Genomic DNA, 18,802 nt, shown 5'->3' with positions numbered 1-18,802 from the left:
GGCTCCCGTCGCAGGCATCTGTCTGGATGGATTTGAGCCAGAGAAGCCAGTTGTGGGGAGGAGATGGCGGTGTATGAACAAAAGCGTTGTCTAGTGGGTCTCCTGAAGTCACATGCTGCTTCAAGTTGGCCAAACACTAGCTGCTTCTCTTTACACGATTGTCATTTTGTTTGATGGATGTGTTTAGGTTGGGTTTAAATTTAACTCAACCTCTCTAGGTCTTACAAGCAAAACAAAGGAAATAACAGTCTGTATCAGTGAGGTGAACTGAGGATAGAACAGTGTTTGCACAAGGTAGGCATACATACTCACTATGTTGGTAATAACAAATGCTAAGTAGTATTTGGAGCAATTGCTAACATTTATTGAATGTGGATTATATTTGAATGTCATTATTGTCACAATTGTTATCTATCACTATCACCAAACTCCTCTTAGGTTTTTATACTATTTGTCCTTTAAGAACTAAGTGCATGGTATTTAGAGGGGACAGTGTTTGTACAGGGGTCTATTCAACCTGCCAATGCTTAGCCCACCTCTCTAGAACTGTCAGTGTCCAACTGAAAGTATCCTTATGCAGTCAAAAGTAGCAAATTGAATTTGGTCAAACATCAAATAATAGGTTAAGTGGTCAGGCAAAGATGTATCACAGGAAGCATTTTAAGTTACTACAATACTTAGTGATGTCTTATGAAAAATTGTATTAGTCTGTAATGCGATTGTACCACGTAACTAAGAACAAATGAAAGTGTTAGCTCATCTTTAAGTTATGTGTTTTAAATTTAAATGGAAAATTCCATAGTCTTTAATACACTATTTGCATGAAGTATAATTTTTGTATACATATCTTTAAATAACTGAAATGAGTACTGAATGTTGAATTCAGGACAATAACATCTAGAAGATTGTTCTCTAGAATATTGAATGTTTTCCCTTTTATGAAAAAAAAAAAATCCATGCAAGAGAAAGAGCTAAATGTAACATAATTGAATGCCAACACTGAACATTTTATATAAAAACCATTGACTGCTGAAAAGGAAGGAACCAAAGGTTGAAGGAAGTGGTGTTAAAGGAAATCATACATGATTCTCTGTAGCAGCTTTTCTAACAGTTGTTTCTAACACAGTGTTTACTAAGGAAAAACCACCACCACAAGCACAAAAAGAATGTGGAAAAACTGCAAGCTTTTAATCTGACTTTCCCAAGGGCAGATATTATAGTTTAAATTTTCAACACATAATTGTGTTTTGGATATATTCTAAAGTAGTCACATGGGAGTTTTTTTTAACATATTAAAAGAATTAAAGTTCACTAAACAAGGCAAAGGAAGTGTGTGTGTGTGTGTGTGTGTGTGTGTGTGTGGTTTGTGTGGTGGAATAATTAATTTTGGCTTTAACTTAAACTTAATATTATCCTAACAGGTAATGGCATCTAATTCATAGAACTAATTTAGAACACAGAGACAAGCTTTATAGGACAAGATGAAAAAGCACAAACCATTTTTTTAGTTTGACTTCTCCCATGCAATTTTAGTAATTAACCCAGAGGCACTGTAACTTTCTAGAATGCAAAATGCAACTCCATTCAGATGTTAGTTCTAGAATACAAAACAGTATTTCAAAGTCAAGTAGATATTAATTTGTCCATTGTCTATTCTTTTGGGTAATTGCCATTATTGCTATTTCTCTTTGGGTGAACCACTGAAAATTGACTACATAAATTGTTGTGTTTTTTATAGGGAAATGACTTAAACTCAACATTTGTCACCCAGATTTTAATTTAATTTGCACTTCCACCAGATTCAAGAGTGCTGGTTCTTCTAGTGTATCATACTATTATATTCGTCAGCATTGTCCCTTCTTTTCAGCTCCCTCCGGCAAGAAGGAATTTTGCCGATGCCAATTATGGGTGAGAAATTCAGTTATTCTGCAAGAATATTTACAAGTGTGAGCTAAGTGAGAACCTTAGTGACATATCAGGGCAAATAAGATAGCAATAACGTGGGCATCAGGGTTAGCCTTCCCAGTCTTCCTCCTCCCTCCGTGATAACAAAGGACTTTGCATGCGGATCACTGATCTCAGCTCTGGCTACATTGGATCAAGGTTTGTGGGAAAAGAAGGGCATAGAGACCGAAAGAATAAAACAGAACGCATTGCTCAGTTGTTTATTCACTAGTTTATCAAGGTCATTTCTGTGACTCAGTGGGAAAGGCGGTGGAGAAAACAGCGGTCTCATTAGTTAGTGGATTTAGGTAAGGGAATAGAGGACTTCCCAGCTCCACACTTCATCAATAATGAACTTCACTTTCTCTTTGTCGTAGTGGGTATCTGAGAAATAGACTCTGAGACTCCAAGACTTCCATGCAGGAAATCCATTAGGGCCTGTTTGTAGAAACAACCCCTGTAGTGAAGGTGAGGCTAGAGTCGCCACTACAGCAGATCTGGGCTGGGCCTGCAGAGACTAGTGTGTGCTACAGCCTGCTTGAATGGGCTCCATAGGGCAGAGTGATGCCCATCTCTTCAGCATCAGGTGTAGTTCCTTTGGTGCTGGTGGGGATGGGGCATTTGTAACACAGTCATAGGTAAATACTAGAAATCAGGCTCTAACCCTCAATCCCTGGAAAGCTGGTTGACCAGTAAATTCTGAACTAGAGAGAATGTTTGGATCTTCAGCACTTCCTGCCCAGATCCCTCTGATTGGTTTTTAATTTAATATGGGTTACAGAGAGGAAATTGTATATTATATTAAGAGGTCTTGTGTCACTTTAGTTATGTCCAAGTTACTAGTCTAATATTAGTATTTTAGTTCTACTGTGCTACAAGAGATATGTCTGTCTGGCTTTCTGAATGAGGCGAACTCCCACGGAAGATAAACCACCTACATGGGCGCCACCTGTTGGAATGATCTCTAAAGTCTCTGTGATGTTGTCAAAGTTTAAGTACTAGTGATGACTAAGCCATGTCTGAAAAAAAATATTATAAGAAAACCTGAGGTGATTTAGTTAGGTGATATTACTATTCTCTGCTAATAAACCTGTTTACTTATCCCAACGAAGTAGAAGGACACTAATTATAGCATTCTTCGTTTAATGACATCATGGACAGTTTTGGAGCCAGGTTATATCATATCTCATAAGGTGGGATAAAATGTTAGCGTTACTGCCTGAGCCACACAATATTTTGGGTTAAATGATTCCAGGTACTTTTGAGGTTAATTTCTAGGAAGGCAAACTGAACCAATTCCAGAGCTTGCCATTTTGACTAGTCTTGATAGCCAGATTACTCTGGGGCCTCCCATTTCTGTGTTCTGTGGACTGAGATTAAAGGCAGGTGACCACCCCACACAGATTTTACTTGTGTTCTCAACTCTGGTCTGCATACTTGCACAGCAAGCATTTTACCTATGAAGCCATCTTTACAGCCCTTGTATCTCTTTAAGACAGGAGTAGTTCAGGTGACAGGGGACTGTGATGGAGACATCAAAGCATGCATATAACCCCTAATTGTGTGTATGTGTGAGTGTATTTTAGTGTGCAATTTAATACCTTGCAAGTTGAGTAATACAGTGAGGATATTGATGATAAAGGGCAAAACTTCACTGACTGTAAACTATGAATACAGTTGAAACTTATGTTTATCTAAGAGGGACTCTTGAGTAACGTAGCACAGACTCCTAGGAATGATCTGGTCTTTTCTTTAGATTTTAAATGGAGCCATTCTTTCAGCAATTCAACAACTGTTTTCCCATTTCATCTTATGTGTAATTTACATGCTATTTCCTGGAGATTAAAAGGAAGAAAAAGATTCAACCTGATTTTAATGTCTAATATTCAAGTATATACTATGTTATAAGTCTTAAATTTTTGATAAGGATTCATGATACTTTAGGGAATACAGGAGTTTTAATGTCTTAAACATATAAGCCTAGATAAATGAATTTAATAAATTTGTAAACTTGAGTATAACCTTGTCCCAGGCTAACAATGAAGAATGGGATAAATCCTTACATATGCTTGGTTGTCAGACTTTGAAACTACGGGACCTTCCTATGTTGATGGTAGAAGCTAGTTATTAAAATTATGAGCATTTTAGAGGTTTTGCAAGATTTTCTTATTGCACACATACAAATAAATGAATGCAATACACATTAGAAAAGAAGGAATTCATAACAGGAGATTTACAATCTTATCATGTCCCCTATAATCATACTACATGAATACGGTTTCATATCTACTTCATATTTCACACATATATGATTTTTATTTTAATTTTCCAAGTTGTGCCTGTGGAATTCTGTTTGCTAAGGGTCTTAGCGGCCACTCATGCCTTTCTCTATCAGCGGGAATATATCACTTTGATATGTTTGTTTGTTTATTTATTCATTTATTTATTTTGCCTTGAATGGGTCTGATACCTGGGCAGCCGATTCTGGCTTGGATCAGGGCATGTAAGCTAACTCCTCATGCTTTGTTCTTGTGTTATTATTTTTGCCTGATTTCTTACCACGAGGAAGCCATACATTTTAACTGAACAGATATGAGGTAAATAAACTATTTTTTTCTCCCAAGATAACTATCAAGAACCTCGGGGAATATGTGCAGAGTTTTCTGGGACTCTATTAAAAATTATCTGATAAACTGTCTTTGGGTCCGTGTGCTTTGTTGTGTGGGGGCATTATGTGGGTGCTAGGAGGCTTTATAGATGCATTTAGAGCTTAAACGCTGGGCAATAACCAACAGTGTGCTTTGTGGTACAGAGATGGCTGGAACGATCGGTGTTAGATTCACGCCGAATTACTCACGTCTACCTGTATACATTACACTAAACACAATAGTAGTAACCCAAGGAAGTGATTAAAACTGACTTCCAAATACCAGAAAGCTGACTCTTTTCTTTCCTTGGGAGATAAATGAAAAAAAAATTGAGGAGTTCTATATGTGAATATGTGTAGAACATACTCGTATATAGTTCATGCACTACTTCATGGAGAAATAGAGCAAAGAACACAAGAGACCTGTGAATTCTACCTCCATGTGAGAAACAACCCTTCCGTGGGGCCAAATCAAGGCCATGCTCACTTTTCAGCTGAACTCTGACAGATGTGGTGGGACAAGAACATGAATGGTCAGTAAAGCCTTCCCTATAAACAGAAATGGTCCCTTGGGAGAGGTTACTGAAACCAAGCATGCAGAGCAAAACCAACAGCTGAAGGTCAGAGAGATGTGTAAGCAGGTTAAACAGCCCTGGCTCAGACGAGGCTCCACCAGAAAACATGGGGACAAGTGCCATTTCATTCCTTTCGTAGGGGAAAACTGCAGGTACCTAACACCCAGAATCCAGCAACTTATTTTCCAAAACAATAGAGCTAAGCATCTTGTGACGCCCGAAGGATGAGAGAAAACACCACCTAGGCCCACATTATGCCACTGCCACAGCAACGGCTTTTATTTTTGTAAAGCAATTATCAACTTATGTATAAGTGATTACACCATTTGCGACGCGAGATCCTTGGAAAATCTGATGTGGCAATCAAAATATAATCGAGCTATTTTGGAATAGAAAACTCTAACTGCTCTTTGAAACACATGAATATCGGAAAATCAAACAATGGCCCATTTAGAATTGTGTTGCTGATGGTTCTAAAGAGTTACGTTAAGGTGAATTTCTGTGCTCAATGGGAAATTTCTAAAGTCTGATACTGGTAGGTGCCGGCCAAGGTGTATGTGAGCGGTGCTGGTTGTGGCAGAGGTGGAGGGTGGGTGGGTGACTGGGTGGTTGTGGTCCTCCCACAATCCATCTTCACACTAATTGTTATTCGTAGCTTCAAATATACCCCATACACGCAGACACTATTAACTTTTCAAATATGCATATATACCTGTGTGATTAAAAAAATACAAACTCATTTAAAGTACTGTCAGCTTCACTGGAGGGTTTTGTTATGATTATTTTTCAATCTGAGGGGGATGAAAACATTGCAACAACAGACTGACAAGAGCATTTTAAATATTAAGGAGTCATCTCTCCGGGAGTAGATGCACTCCCAAACCTTTCTTGAATTCCTGATGAAGCAGTTATAATGTCACAGGGATATAAAACAGAGAGTGGATATGATATATATGATAAGATTTTCAATTATGATTACATCCTACTATACAAATAGTTAAAACACTTGGTTATATTACATTAAATATTTAGGCATGATCCCAAACTAAAACACTTAGGAAGTAACTAACAGACTTGACCTCTGAGGAGGGGAAGGGATGGTGTGTGAACCAATACAAAGAGCCTTTTCTTATTCATTATGCTCTCTGTTATTTGAACTGCTTATAACAATATGCATTCAAACATTATTTTTATAATTAAAAATAATACAAAGGAAATAATCAAATAAAGTGAGATCAACTGCCCCCCATGGGATCTGCGAGGATCTACGTCCAGGCCCCCTCTCTCTTATTTTACATTAGGCTGACAGTCCAAAGCTGAGAACTTCTTTTGGACCTTATAATCTCTGAAATTGCCTGCAATCATATTTAGTAGGTTCTAAGTCCATATTCTGGGCATTGGCTAGGCTGTATGCTTTCTGTAAAGTCTGGGCTCACAGAAGGAATGCAGTAAAAGCTCTCCTACTACTCTACCCATGTGTGTAAGGACCACAGGACTATAGGATTAACCTACTGCATCTGTGACTATCTACCTAGGGCATCTCCCTATGGACAAAGAGAATGAACAATTCTTTCAGCTTGTGCTAGGACACGAAACGGTTATGGGACCCTCTCCTGCTCCATATCAAGAGGTAATAGCTGGTTTATCACGGGGTCTTCTTCCCAGGCTAAATCTACGGAGGTGCTGTTTGATGATAGGAATTCACAAGAAGCACGTGGTTTTGAGTACATTTTAACCCAAGGAGCTCTTGCAATTTACACGCGACCCTCGCTGGTGCGTTATGTGAATCTAAACAAAATACCTCCCCCAGAATGTCCCCATGCTAAGTCATCCCAGATTTTGTACTGTTTTGTGGCATGCCATTGGAGCTGCTCGCTGTGGCAAATAAAAACATTTGTACCCTTTGAGGAGATGCAATAGAACCTGGATATACTATTAGGTGTTCCCTAAGGAATTTAGCCAAGTTTTAGTAAGGCATATATGATATCGCAAATAAAACCATCACAAATCTAAGATGCATGTTTCTCACTTTCTAGACCTTTTAAGTGTAGTCTGGGGGAAATTCGATTATTTGGTTAAATAAAATTAAGGCTCCTATTTTTTCTGTCTCCTGTATCTACAGTGGTTTTTCTTATTCATTCTAAGGCAAGACAAAGAAATGCTGGAATGGATTTTCTATCTGACAGATTATTTAGGTTAGGGCACATTGAATCTGCATGCTTTGTTTTTCACCGCTGTCCTGAAGCACATGTATTTTCAGAGCCTCAGACCTGGTCTTTGAAACGCAATGTCAAATCTCTGTGTCTCACTAACCAGCAAGCCTCTGGAAATGGAGTCTAAAGCAGGTTTTGTTGAGGAGCCAATGCATAAGCTCCCAATTTATATGTGTCGTTGGTTGCTCACTATTTGCTCATGAATTTGTCTCACATAAATAACTCTGAGTAAGAGTATCCAGCCAAGTACAGGTTCAGAAAGGGTCTCCTTTCTATAGATGTCTTCTCTTGATTCTTTCTTTCAACAATTCATGCTCTTTAGGTCTCTAGGCCACAACATGCAAGCTGAGCATTTGAGCCCTTTATGAAGTCTACAGACTCACCAAGGTCATGGTTCACCCAGACAATTAGCAATCCCCCAAAGTCTCTCTGTGGCTCCTCAATGGAAGCCCCTATCCTGAAGCTGAAAAGATGGGGTTAAGGAGTGTTCCACCCAATTGTCAATTTTTCTAAAGGAGTTTTTAATACCTAGGAATAATTCTACAGTTTCAAAGGGGTGTGGTTATGTAGGGCAGCTAATGATTTGTGTGTGTGTGTGTGTGTGTGTGTGTGTGTGTGTGTGTGTGTGTATTTTCCTTTCAGGCTGGGACTATATTTCCATCTCTTTATGTTTTGTTTTGATTTTGCTCCCTTGTGGAGGAGGACTTGGGAAGACTGTGAACAGAATGGGGGAGGAGGTTTTGATGGCATTTTCCCAAAACATTTGCTTTCATGGCAAGAAAGACTCCATAGGCAAGTTCATTGTGGGGATGAACAATTTTGAGGTTCCACACTCTAGGAAGCATCACGCATTGGTGCAGAGCACTGATTTCCTGAGAAATGCGTCAGTGACTATGAGTTTCTCCTAGGACTTCCTGTCACCACAACTTTGTACCTTTAACCTGAAAGGATGGGTATGGGGTAAAGGAGAAATGACCTCAGTGGAGTTGACAAGGAAATGCTCACTCTCTTCCATCCTGAACCTCTAATACTTGTCCAGTCAGTGTGTACTGGGAAGAAGTTTGAGTAAGGCACTATTGCAGGAGTTGCAACACACAGTGGGCAAAGGAAACAAAATCCCTGCTTTTTAACGGGGGCTGTGTGTTTGCATGTGTGTGCATGCATGTGTGTGTGTGTAAATAGTAAATAGAACTTTTGGCAAAGTAAGAATTTTGGCTAAAACTAAGAACTTCGGTGTGTGGTACTTGCACACATATTTCAGATTTCATAAAGTAATTAGGTTGCCCTTTAACATTTGCTTTGAACTTTCCACCTCAATTTTTAATGAGATTACAATCTTTTCACAGCTTGATAAGAACAGGCACCAGACAAAGAAATGAAATCATGACTGGCCAGTCAGAGCTCTCCAGAAAATGTGACTTTTCAGTATTCAAAATCAAATCTAATAATATGGCTTGAAACAATTTCTAAAGTATGTTTGCATTTGTGAGAAAATCATTCTTAGTAAAGTTAATAAAGAAAATTATTACTCTCAAAAATGATTGCTTGTATTTTGGAGTTGATTTTCCATCAACAGACAAATGCTTGGATGTGTCTTTTAACTTGATAATGTATTGCTCATAGATGAAATGAATTAAAAAAACCAAAGGATTGTAACAAGTGCCATATGAAGGAAATGGTATCTATAGCAACATAAGATAAAAGTGCATTTCTTGAAATCTCCAAGCTCCATGAAATATTTTTAATGGAGAGAAGCCTCTGAAGGGACGAAAAATTGACTGGCATTTCAAAAGATGTGTTGAAGTCCTGTATGATTCATGTCATGGCCAATCTTCATGGTTAACTTGATGGGATCTGGAACCACCTAGGGGATGAGCCCCTTGGTGAGTCTCTGTGGGATTTCAAAGCAATTTAAAACAAATGTGGGAAGACTCACCATGAATCTGGTGAGCCACTATCCCATGGGCTGAGGGTCTAGTGTGAATATAAAAGAGGAAATGAGGCATTGGCACTCCATTCCTAATTACAGATTTATTGCAGTCACCTTACACTCCTGCTGCCTGGCCTTCCTGCCACACAGGACTGTATGCCCTCAAACTGTGAGCCAGGATGAGCTGTCCTTTCCTTGGTGGCTTTCCTCACGTACTGGACAGCTAACATACACAGGAAGCATACTGTTCTATACGCCAGGAGTGACCCAATCATGGAAGCTTACTCTCAAGAGGTGAATCAGAACTATCAACAGTCTAAGTAGAACTCAGACTAGAATGATAAAATATTCAAGATGACACAAAAGATTGTAAAACTACCTTCCATTTATTTCATGGTCTCTGGAAACATTTCTACACTTTTCCTCATCAGTCTACTTCATTGGGGAAAAATCTTCATTTTTACTAATTGCTTTTAAATGTCTGGTATGATCCATCATATTCATTCTTGGTTTTCTCTGTTTGCAGGGAAAAGGATAATACAGTCGATTGTAATTCTCTATAAAATCCCTCATAAGCTGTAAATTCTGAAAATCCTTAAGCTACAATAAGACTATTTCACTTGCTAACTTCACACACAAACACCCCATCCCATTACAACAAGACTTTAAGAGCAGAAAACATAATCGCAAGGCAAATAATGAAACAGGTCCCATTTATGAAAAAAATCAAATATATTATATGTAAGAACTATTATTTTCACTTGTGACTGGTAGCCTTTCCAAGATTTGAAGTGAGCTCCCTGGCAGACAGTGCAAGGGTAACAAATTCGATAACTTACTTATATACTGTTTTTTAAAATCTGAACATAAAAAGAAAGCATGCTGTTTTCTATAGATAAGTTTTCCTCATTTAAATTCTAGAACTATTTTTCACAGAGGGTGAGTTAAATTATATCATGAGTACCATCCAACATGCTGAAGCATATTCCAATCAGCTAATGAATCGACTCCATAAAAGCCAACGACCGATATTAAGACACAATTTAATGTAGGCAGTTGATCAGGAATCAGATCCTTATAATATGAATTCATGGCACAAAATATGATTAACCAAACATGATTACCTTCTGTGTACTCTCAAATTACTCTCGTGTAAGCACTAGAAGTTTCTGTATACCTGACAATTTTAGTTTGTCAGAAGATAATCTCAGGGAATGTTTTTTATACTCTTGATTGGCTTTATATGTTTTGGGACTAAGCAACTAAGAGGGCTACCCGTTCACTGGAAAGATGAGGCTGCAAGCTGGCATGGGCCTCCTTGTGTCTGGTAAGAGCCACTGAACGGAGAACAGGGGTCATCCAGCCCAGGCTTCCTTAGAGGATAGCATGGGGTGGAGTAAGTAGACCTTGAGTGAGGCCTGAACAGCACCACAGAACAGAGGAACATGGTCGCTGGGGGAATTTCCTTTAAATGTAGATAAAAACTGACCAATTATTTTAGTGAATTCAGGCTAGCAAAAATGCAGTTCTGGTAAAAGTGTGGAAAACCAGGAGGAAAGGGTCAAGCAGGTGTAAAAGACAGACTTTAAGAACCAATGTTACCTAATTGGAATTTTCAAAAGTAAGCGTCAGTACTAGCTGGTCCCAAAAGAGCTTTCCCTTAGGGTTCTGTTATAGGGTGAAGCAAAGTCAGGGTGTTTTTTATTTTCCTTATAATTTCATTTCTCTTTTAATTCAGCTCTCTTAATCTTCTTAGAACTGTACGAATAATTGTTTGCCAATAGCAGTTTAATGTAAATATTCAAACTGCCAAGCCAAGCTGAGTTTGACCGTGGAGACCTGCCCTCAGCTTACTAGTTCTGAGGGTTTTCTCGGAGGCATTTGTTCTTGTGAGGAACCATCGTTTGCAACCAGTAAGCAAGCAAGTACTCAAGGCACTGAAATTTATTTTGCATCAATCCATTTATAATTCTAAAGGTGAAAACCAGCCATTTCCTTTTATCTTGATGTTGGTATTTAGAGCATGTGTGAGTATTTACTTCCACGGAGGCAGGGAGTTTAAAGCGAGGTGGGAAGTCGAACATGTCTTTCATGAGTTTGATTTGGTGGAAGTGGGTGACCAGGATGAAGGTCAACAGTTTGTCACACGGGTGAATTCCAACTTAAACTTTTACAGAGGGAAAGAAAAGAATCTGTTCAACAAACAGCATGTTAGAAAAGCAGTGACAAGGAAGTTGACCTTTTGACATCTCAAAGGGGCTTTACTGAATGCATTGTGGGTACATTTCCAGGGTGAGGAAAATACGGGACACAACAAAGCTTTTTGACCTTCTGGTCTGTCAAGTCAATCAGGGAAGGGCCAGCAGATCCAGATATCGGTTAAGCAGGTGGCCACTAAATGAGGGAATTCTCTACAGACAACTTGCTTATTAAGTGATTGTTTAACATAATATGAAGTTAAGTAACACAGCAGATACTTTGATTGTAATTTTTTATACAGCTGTAAATCAACGGAAATAATTCTAATCTGCTTCATAAAGGGAAGCAACATGTTCCTAGGTTGTGTGTTTTCTTATTAAAAACATGACTTTTGTCAGGCTCATGGTGAGGATTCATTTTATTTGGTAATAATAAAGCTGAAAGAGATTTAAGAATCAGACTACTGTCAAACATGGGAGAACATGTTTGCGCTTCAAGGAACACCGAGAATGTTCGGGTAGAGGCAGTTCTCCAGGATATGTCAAGGGCTCAGAGCACTGAGGTCTCCTCGCTGGGCACAGAACATTCAGTGCTAGTGAGGGCACAAAACACCAGCTGATATGCCTCTTACTAAAAGAGGCAGGGGAGAAACTCCCAAACTCCTTTCTTTCTGAAAAGTTCCATTTGAAGAAATGGACTAGTTTTGGGGTAATTCAAAGTCCAGGGTCTGATACCTTCATGTCTACTCTGTGAGGATGTTATAGAGAAATAGAGGCTGTAGCTACAGAAATCCTGATGCCTCAAATCAGGGAAATGATGCCCACGATCCAGGTAGCTGCTAAGTGTGTGAGGTGAGATGTGATGGTCCAATATCAGCTGGAAGCCTAATTCTTACTCAAACAAATGGCTCATTTGGTTGTTTAGATCTTGGAAACTTTTTTGAATGTTGAAATTTCTTGAACTGAAAATAATTTTTTCCATACACTATATTCTGATTTCATTTTTCCTTCTCCCTTCTCCCTCCCAGTTCCTTTGCATCTCTCCTCCCATCTGGATTCACACCCTTTCTGTCCCTGCTTAGAAAAAAAAAAACCAGGTAACTAGGCAGTGGTGGTGCACAACTTTACGCCCAGCACTTGGAAGGCAGAAGCAGGCAGATCTCTGTGAGTTTGAGACCAGCATGGTCTACAAGAGCTAGTTCTAGCACAGGCTGCAATGCTACAGAGAGAAACTATGTGTTGAAAAATTGAAAGAGAGAAAGAAACAAAGAAACAAAGAAAAGAAAGCAAACAGGTAACTGAAAAACATAGCAAAATAAAATACAATAAAAGAAAACACATTGAATAAGAGAAAGCAACCAAACAAGCCAGCCACAAGACACGTACAGATGTAGACACACACACATTTGCACACACAGGAATCCCATAAAAAGACAAAATCAGAAGTCATAATGTATACAACGCATATGTAAGGTTAAAAAAACGCCCTGACAGCATAGTGAGACAAAGAGCCTCCAAGATGCTGCTGAGTTTGTTTCATGTTGGCCATCTACTGCTGGGCATGGGGCCCTATTCTTGAGAGTGGTTATGTCCCCAGTGAGAAGGGATGGGGGCATGTGTCCCCTTGTCCTTTCAGCTCTAAGACTCCAAACGGTCCAGACCTATGCAGGCCCTGTGTATACTGCTGCCTGAGTCTCTGTGAGTCTATATGTGCATCAGCCCTGTTGTGTGTAGAAGGCCTGGATTCCCGGTGTCCCTTACCCCCTGTGGCTCTTCTACTCTTTCCACCTTCAGTTCTGCACAGTTGCCTGGGCCAGCCAGGGACATGGGGTTGATGGAGACACCCTCTTTATTTTGACTGAGTATTCCACAGTCTCTCTGTTTTCCATCTTGGTTTTATAGTTGTTCTTTGGGCTCACTTGCCTTACCTCCGCAACAGGCTGTGGCAGAATTGCCCAATCCATTCTTGTCTTCCTTGCGGTCACTCAGGCTGACAGCCTCATTCTTCTGGGCTTTTCTCTAGCTGACTTTTCCCATCTCTACCCTTAACATGAGCCAGGAAGGGTAGAGCTTGGCTCGGCTCTGCAGGCCCTCATTTTCCCTGTAGATGGTAGCACTGAGCAGGACATTGGATTCTGTCCTGGCACTGAGATTTGCAGGGGCAGCTGCTGAAGCCTGGGATAGAAGCCCTTTTCTGAAATAGGCACTTGAGTGCAGCACTTTCCTTCCTTCCTTCCTTCCTTCCTTCCTTCCTTCCTTCCTGTCTTTCTACCATAGGTTGGTGTGGAATCCTTGAGGCTCTGCACACTGGATCATGTGTCTGCATAGTGTGGAGGGTGGAAAAACGGAAGATGAGTAGCAAGAAAACAGGGACTCTGGCAGGTGTGGCTAAATGGGCCAATCCTGCGCTTACATGGCTTCTGGGCTATGCTTCCCAGAAGTGATAAAGTCTCTATCCGTTTATGATGTCTTAATGGAATTTCTTGTTATTTGATGCTGTCAATAACGAAGGTGATTAATATCTGACCTCATCTAGAGCATGGCACTACCTCCCTCACAGCAAGTCACATAATAAAGGTCACCTAGTAAGCTTTCTGTGGTGACGTTCTCTCAGTTCTGGTAATTTATCTGCCGTGGCTTTGTTCTTAAATGTCTTTCTTTGGGGCCCCTAGGATGATTTCTCACTGATCCCCCACCCCCATTCTCCATCTTTCTAGAAGCCTCATTATTCCCCCAGTAAAGGACCAACACCCTGTCACTCTTTCTCTCAAAATATTTAACATATGTGTACCGTTGGGAGATGGGAACAAAGTTCAGACATCTTCATGGTATAAAAGGTGCTGTATGAGCTACATCTTGTCAAGCTTCCTATCATAAAATTTTCTTCTTAGACACTCTTCAACTGGCTCCTACTCACCTTTCGGGAAAGTGAGACAAAGGAAAGAAGATGGGCTGGCTAGAGTGGCCAGCTGACAACCTCCTCAAGTCACTTCAGTGCCTGGTATGTAACTAGCACCTATCTCAGGATAGTCTTTGTAACTCCATTTCATCCCCAATCCTCACACCCCTTGAAGACAGGGGTCATGCTTTATTTATTTTCAAGTCATGGCACGCTGTTAATTTACTAACATTAGGTAGAGTGGGCACTAAACATAAGCACACTCACCCCCCACCATATCTCTAAACAGTAGAGTGATAAAGGTATCCTGTAGCTCTGTGGCTTCCACCTGGAGCTAACAATGCTGTCATGGCAGGCTGAGATCAATAAGACAATAATCAGGACCCTATCAAAGAGATTAGAGTAAATTGTTTTTTTTATTTGTACTTGTTTTGGAAAAATCATTCAGGAGTTATTGATAAATGGTCTCTCAGAAGTCATAAATTGTGCTAAATAATGATCAAAGTATGAGTCGTTCGATAGTTCAAGCCATAAAGAAGCAGACTGTGTCTATTTCATGCCTAGGACTTCTGCTTTGCACCCTTTTCTAGGAGAAGGTTAAGTGCATGTATTTCCTCGTGAATTCTTTTGAGAAATATATAAAATAAATACGAGATCCAATGATCCAAAGGTCAAGACAATGCAATTTTCCTTCCCATTTACAAGGAGAAAATATGATTTAGGTTAAGGGTGTACCACAGTGCTCACAGGAATATGGCAGCCTTGATCTATGCTCTCTTTATGTGGAAATAATTTATGACTGTCTCTGTAATTTACAAATGGATTCATTACAGGACCCTCTGGGCAAATGTGCTCTGAATTAGTTAAAGGCCTGATCCAATGACTGTATTGATAGCAAAGTCAAGTAAGAAAATGAGATTCTATAGAAGAAATTCCTTTGTGTATATCCTTCTGAGACCCTGCTTAGACCTAGACAAGCAGAAGGTATCTATGGTAGCTGAGTTTTTAGCCACTTAAAAATTTAGATTCTAGCTTCTTTCCATGTGTAAAAAATGATGACAAATTGCCCAGATCAGGAGGGTTGTATTTTGATAGAGGTAAACATATCTATCATCTATCTATCTATCTATCAATCTATCTATCTATCTATCTATCTATCTATCATCTATCTACCTATCTATCCTCTTTATGTATAAGAAAACCAGATAGGATCATCCATTGGTGAATATGGGCTCCAGGGCAGGACAACCTGGTTGAGAATCCTGTTATTACATCCAGCTTTGTGGCACTGGCTGGGTCTCTTGACCTCTCTGTGCTTTTCTCCCCATGTGGAGTAGATGAGAACGCCCATCCACAGAGTTGTCATGAGCATGCAAAGCCCCACTGCTTATAAAACACTTAGGATGCTGCCCGGCACGCAGGAACGCAATGTAAGTGTTCGGTGGATAAACAGTAATTTGTATTCATCTCTTGAAGCGGTGCCAGCAAATGGATTTGAAGTGGATCTCCTTGAATTTATGCCACATCTCCATAAAAGGGCAACTAGGAGGAAATAAATAATGCAACTCGGAAAAAGAGGAAGTACCTTGCTTAAGAACTTAATTAGGTCAACACAGACCATTATCTCGAAGCTTTGGCTGAGCATTCTTTTTCCTTTGTAGTCAAGGGACCAACAATTAGAAGGAGGGAAATTCATTATTTTAATCAACAAGGAATGACACTAGACAAGAAAGAAAAGGAAAGGCTTTATGGGAGGAGCTGGCCAGGCTCTGTCCTCCAGGAGAGATTTGATACCTTTCTGGGGGGGGGGAGTTGGGGGGAGTGGTGCTATTTGTTTTTTGTTTTGTTTGTTTTGATTTTGCTTTTTTCGAAGTGGGAGAAATGCCTGCGCATCACCTGATGTCTGAGAGGTAGTTTGTGCTTGGATAGGGTGTGGCTGTGGTTCAAGGGTGGATGGGATGGGATATGATGATTCGTCCCACCCACAGTCATCCCTTATGGATTCAGACAAGTTGCAGTTTAGAGAGCTCCCTCTTTCTCTCTATGGAACCAGATTCACAGTGTTCACCATGCTGGACACAGAATTCAAAACTCCAAAACTCAGCTCGGTTTCCTTAGCTGACAACACTGGAGAGGGCTTTAGACTGAACAATGCTTCCTGCAGGAAAAGAAGCCAGCAAATCTATTGAGATCCTCTTGGGTGAGAATGAAGGTCTAGAAAAAAGGGGAGGAGGGTGCGTGTTCTTTGTAAGAGGAGAGAGAGCCACACCTGACCTAAGCTCATCAAGACTAGCAGCGGAGTGTGACTTCCGGGCATGCCAGTGAGATGATGAATATCTCACAGAATTTTCTCAGAGTAGGGGGTGCCAAATAACACATGGGGCTGAAAAAGTCTCTGCTTCACCAACCTCTTCAGCCGCTGTTCTTCCCTAGAGATGTTCAAAGCATCTGTCTGTCTTTGAAGCACTTGTCTGTCCGCGTGCATTATACAGCAAATGAGGGGATTCTGTGGAAGTGTAATGCGCTTGCCTTCTTTAACCCTGTTCTGACTTGTTCAAGCCAGATGACATTGTCTTAAGGGTCCTGGGTCTATACTTTACAGCTAATGACCAGAGGGTGTGGAGAGGCTTTTCATGATGATGGAGCTGAGAGCTGTGGGGGAGGAGGCAGTCAGAGAAGTAGAGAGGAAGGGCTAGCTCTGGAGGAACTTGCTGGCAAAGTCCTCGTCCCCACTATGTACAAAGGAATGCAAGAGTTCTTTGTGCTGGTGTAATAACATTTAGAACCCAATAGTGAACAGTTAGCTTTGGCGTCTCCTTTCATATGAAGTGCTATCATTACTTCTCTATCATTACTGTATAGGACTCTATCCATCTACCATCACTGAGCATGTGGGTCCCAGACACATGTCAAAGGCACTGCTGAATCTAGTCCTGAAAACAAACCCATTAAGAATATCATGACATTTCTTTGTACATGAAAACCAAGGCCAGGAAGGTTAGGAAAATACAATAACTACAATATGGTTCAGATAGTGGCAGAGGGAGATTAAAGTCCCAAAGTCTGACTCCTGGGCCTGTGTTCCTAACTATATACATTCTTGTTTATATCATGGACTCAGCACCACCACCAGAAGTAGATTGTATCACAAAGCCATATAATTCTACCAAGACTGTACAAAGAGAGGAGAGAGAGAGAAAAAGGGCAAGGGAGAAGGCAAGATAGACAGAGAGAGACACACAGAGAGACGGATAAGAAACAGAAAGGGACACACAGAGAGACATGCAGACACACAGACACATACATGCAGAGAGAACTGGTCAGTAACCTGTCACCTGGTGTATCAGATTGACTAAGAGTTAAGTAAATTATGGAACATGTGAGCCAATGGCTGGTACCAATTGTTAAAATGTCAGAAAAAGGCTTCAGCCTGGAAGACACTGAAGGGAGTCCATACAGAACTAGAGAGATTTGCTTCTGAAGAGGCCAAATGCCATTTCAAATCGTCAGAGTCCTTTGGATCTGGAGGTGGCAAGGGATTCTTTGTCTCTCTGCCCAGGAAACAGACACAGGCATATGGAGTGGGCTGGGCCTGCTGGAAGGCAGTCACAAGACAGAACCCACTTTTCTCCCATTTTGTACCAGGTCCGTTCTGCAGTTTCTGCCTTCCTCTCCCGTAGTCATTATCTTGTGTACAGTCTGTAGAATTTTTCCTAACTGCATCGCGACGTTAGAAAGTCTCATTTGATGCTACTAAAAATTCAAGGGCCATCTAAATAGAAATTGCAACGTCTCACTAGGTTTAAAGAAACTCTGTCCCAGCTCAGGCAGCAGTGGTGGTGGTGGTGGTGGGGGGGCTGTGTCTTTGACATCAGTCCTAGGCTTACTCACTCTTCAGATACTCCCCTCTCCTCGCATACATTCTGTGCTGTCTCTGCCTTGGGAGAAGGAACAGAGTACGGTCTAGCATCAGTGTTATTAGTTTTTGGACCTCTAGCTCAAGGGCAGGTGTGCAGTTTTATTGGGTCTCTGCCACTATCCCACCTACAGGGTTCTCCTGTACAGTTCTCATTGCTGACACACATGGTGCTTTCCCCAGTGGGCCTTCTCAGCTCCTGGGCTGCGCAGGGAGGCCTATAAGAGAATGGCCCATTGGAAATGACTCCAGTTTGGCATACTTTAGAAGTGTGCCCTGTGTAGCTCTGGGCGATGGGTAATTTAACTAACTCTGCCTTATGCTGATGTGTCCTGATACACAGAAGAACACTTCTCTGCTCTTGATGGGACCTGAGTTCCTCATATGTCAGCTTTGAGGCTACAGTGGAGACATAAGATAGTAAGGAAAAGTCCTTTGAATCTCTTGTTATTTCAGGAGACCTATAATGAGATGGTTTAT

The 18,802-nt window shown here is 40.6% G+C and overlaps 1 protein-coding gene across 7 annotated transcripts in view; it reads right to left on the bottom strand.

Annotated features, from left to right (window-relative positions):
- The window catches only part of B3galt1 (beta-1,3-galactosyltransferase 1), a 514,202-nt gene that overhangs the window by 50,789 nt on the left and 444,611 nt on the right, over positions 1-18,802 (bottom strand). The window lies entirely within an intron of this gene.

Source organism: Microtus oregoni, unplaced genomic scaffold (genome assembly GCF_018167655.1).
Source record: "Microtus oregoni isolate MIOR12 unplaced genomic scaffold, Mior012 000037F_ref0000500, whole genome shotgun sequence".
Classification (NCBI taxonomy): Eukaryota; Metazoa; Chordata; class Mammalia; order Rodentia; family Cricetidae; genus Microtus; species Microtus oregoni.
This window is presented reverse-complemented; position numbering and strand designations above follow the sequence as displayed.